Source organism: Oncorhynchus tshawytscha, linkage group LG01 (genome assembly GCF_018296145.1).
Source record: "Oncorhynchus tshawytscha isolate Ot180627B linkage group LG01, Otsh_v2.0, whole genome shotgun sequence".
Taxonomy (NCBI): domain Eukaryota; kingdom Metazoa; phylum Chordata; class Actinopteri; order Salmoniformes; family Salmonidae; genus Oncorhynchus; species Oncorhynchus tshawytscha.
The window spans coordinates 10,056,362-10,060,152 of record NC_056429.1 but is presented as its reverse complement, the minus strand read 5'-3'; positions in this window follow the sequence as shown (position 1 = coordinate 10,060,152).

Here is a 3,791-nt window from a genome sequence, read left to right as displayed (position 1 = left end):
CAGTAGTTTTGTGCAATTGTTGCAAGTAGTTACACATTTGTTCTCTATCAACTGATTATTGGTGTATAATTTAACAATGTTCATAACAGAACACAATAGACATCACAAGAGGTTGGTGGCACCTTAATTGGGGAGGACGGGCTCGTGATAATGGTTAGAGTGGAATGGTATCAAACTCATGGTTTCCATTTCCATTCGCTCCGTTCCAGCCATTATTATGAGCCTTCCTCCCCTCAGCAGCCGCCACTGGGCCAGAGCTAGGGGCCACACCTACATGGTTTCCATGTGTTTGATGCCATTCCATCCCATTCGCTCCGTTCCAGCCATTATTATGAGCCTTCCTCCCCTCAGCAGCCTCCACTGATAGACATAAGAACCCAGTCTCTGCAGTTGATATGACGCTGAAAGCGATACAACGGGACTAGTATGGTTGTTTGAGATGATGTCCTCCAGGGGGCACTACAGTTTCAGAAAAGGCAAGGCTACACTTCGTTGGTCGTCATTTCCTACAAAAGGGTACCCCAGCTGGTGGCCTGCAGGCTTTTATTTGGCCTCCCAAGTTTTGAGCCCAAAAATGATTATAATAATTTTTTTTATGGTTGGACATAAAAGACTGTAAAAACAATAATCAGCTCCAAGTGATTGTAATTTAAGGAAATCTGTTCCCAAGTATTCCCATACATAATAGAGACATGATTGTATACAAATATAAGCAAGTTTTGAAATGATGTTTTAGTCAAATATTAGATATGTTTGGGCTTCTTGCGGTCAATTTACAGTCTACAATTGATCTGTAATTATGTTCCTGCACTCCGACCATCCGCTAAAGAATTTTTTTACCGCAACTGAATCTAGTTGATGATCCCTACAACATGAATTAAAGTAAACTATGTCATGAATGCAACCTGTTATGCTGTCAACTGTATGTGTGTGCATGCTTGTCTTCAGTGATGTTTCGGGGCCCTATTTCCATTACTACACTGCACAAACCCGCCACTTTCCAAAATAAAATAGATTCTTGTCTTCTCCTTACGCCTATGTTTACACAGGCATCCCAGTTCTGATCTTTTGCCCAATTATTGTAGAAAGAGCTAAACTGATTGGTCAGAAGATCAGAATTGGACTGCCTGTGTAAACCAATATTGTCTGCATTGTTTAGTAATTATCTGCTGAAAAACTTGAACATTCTTTCATATTTTAAATAAATATTGTTTTAATAGCTTTTCTGGCCAAAATCTCTGGACTAGAAGATCCCGAAGGGCCTCTTTTTTTCTAGTAAGTGGCGACGCAATTTATTCTTTGGCTGCAAAGAGGCAGCAGTTCAAGTGAAAATACAAAGAGATGGAGGGAAGAATAAACTCTAAACAGGTGTAAACTCTAAACATCCCAAACTCTCAAAAGCCAATCAATCAAGCTAATCTGTTCTCCACAATAATGAACTATTTAATTCACCCTCTCTTCCTTGCATATCGTGCAATCGTTGTTCATTTGCTTGAGTGAAAAGAGCGAGAGGGCAGTCAGGAAAAAAAACTAAAGATGTGCTCCAGATGCGCTTCACATACACACACACCACAGCTGTACTAACACTGCTTTAAGCAACAGGGCAGCTTGTCATTAACGCCAAGCACCACTCCGGAAGCGCTCTGTCAAACCCCCTCCACCCCCAGCGGAGTCTGCATCCCATCATGCCTCCTTAAACTTCCTCAAATTCATCAGCTCGGGGTTATGAGGCCTGTAGCCTGAGTACCACATTCCAGGGACGTGATGCGAAACAGAGAATGCAATAAATTCCCCCTCTGATCTGGAATCTATCGTGTGTGTGTGTGTGTGTGTGTGTGTGTGTGTGTGTGTGTGTGTGTGTGTGTGTGTGTGTGTGTGTGTGTGTGTGTGTGTGTGTGTGTGTGTGTGTGTGTGTGTGTGTGTGTGTGTGTGTGTGTGTGTGTGTGTGTGTGTGTGTGTGTGTGTGTGTGTGTGTGTGTGTGTGTGAGAGAGAGAGAGAGTGTCTCCGTGTATCCACAAAGATGGAATCCATTGGGGGTCTGTGTGTGAACTCGTGTCTCAGTGTATCCGCAGAGCAAGATACGCAGGGGTGGAAAAAGCCTGCAAATACAGACAATTTGGAAAGACAAAGGAATTTCAGGTATTTACTTTGAAGGGGTACTCCAAGTTAACGAGCCTCGAGTCTCTCTGGACCTGCTCTGGCTGTTTGGAGCGTAGGATATGCAAATAGATGGTTATACACTGTCTTACTCCATCAAATCAAATCAAATGTTATTTGTCACATGCGCAGAGTCAACAAGTGTAATGCTTACTTACAAGCCCTTAAAACAATGCAGTTCAAGAAATAGAGTTAAGAAAATATTGACTAAATAAACTAAAGTAATTTTTAAAATAAAAAGTAACACAGTAAAATAACAATAAGGAGGCTATATACAGGGGATACCGGTACTGAGTCAATGTGAGGGGGTACAGGTTAGTAGTGAGGCTATATACAGGGGATACCGGTACTGAGTCAATGTGAGGGGGTACAGGTTAGTAGTGAGGCTATATACAGGGGATACCGGTACTGAGTCAATGTGAGGGGGTACAGGTTAGTAGTGAGGCTATATACAGGGGATACCGGTACTGAGTCAATGTGAGGGGGTACAGGTTAGTAGTGAGGCTATATACAGGGGATACCGGTACTGAGTCAATGTGAGGGGGTACAGGTTAGTAGTGAGGCTATATACAGGGGATACCGGTACTGAGTCAATGTGAGGGGGTACAGGTTAGTAGTGAGGCTATATACAGGGGATACCGGTACTGAGTCAATGTGAGGGGGTACAGGTTAGTAGTGAGGCTATATACAGGGGATACCGGTACTGAGTCAATGTGAGGGGGTACAGGTTAGTAGTGAGGCTATATACAGGGGATACCGGTACTGAGTCAATGTGAGGGGGTACAGGTTAGTAGTGAGGCTATATACAGGGGATACCGGTACTGAGTCAATGTGAGGGGGTACAGGTTAGTAGTGAGGCTATATACAGGGGATACCGGTACTGAGTCAATGTGAGGGGGTACAGGTTAGTAGTGAGGCTATATACAGGGGATACCGGTACTGAGTCAATGTGAGGGGGTACAGGTTAGTAGTGAGGCTATATACAGGGATAGGTACTGAGTCAATGTGAGGGGGTACAGGTTAGTAGTGAGGCTATATACAGGGGATACCGGTACTGAGTCAATGTGAGGGGGTACAGGTTAGTAGTGAGGCTATATACAGGGGATACCGGTACTGAGTCAATGTGAGGGGGTACAGGTTAGTAGTGAGGCTATATACAGGGGATACCGGTACTGAGTCAATGTGAGGGGGTACAGGTTAGTAGTGAGGCTATATACAGGGGATACCGGTACTGAGTCAATGTGAGGGGGTACAGGTTAGTAGTGAGGCTATATACAGGGGATACCGGTACTGAGTCAATGTGAGGGGGTACAGGTTAGTAGTGAGGCTATATACAGGGGATACCGGTACTGAGTCAATGTGAGGGGGTACAGGTTAGTAGTGAGGCTATATACAGGGGATACCGGTACTGAGTCAATGTGAGGGGGTACAGGTTAGTAGTGAGGCTATATACAGGGGATACCGGTACTGAGTCAATGTGAGGGGGTACAGGTTAGTAGTGAGGCTATATACAGGGGATACCGGTACTGAGTCAATGTGAGGGGGTACAGGTTAGTAGTGAGGCTATATACAGGGGATACCGGTACTGAGTCAATGTGAGGGGGTACAGGTTAGTAGTGAGGCTATATACAGG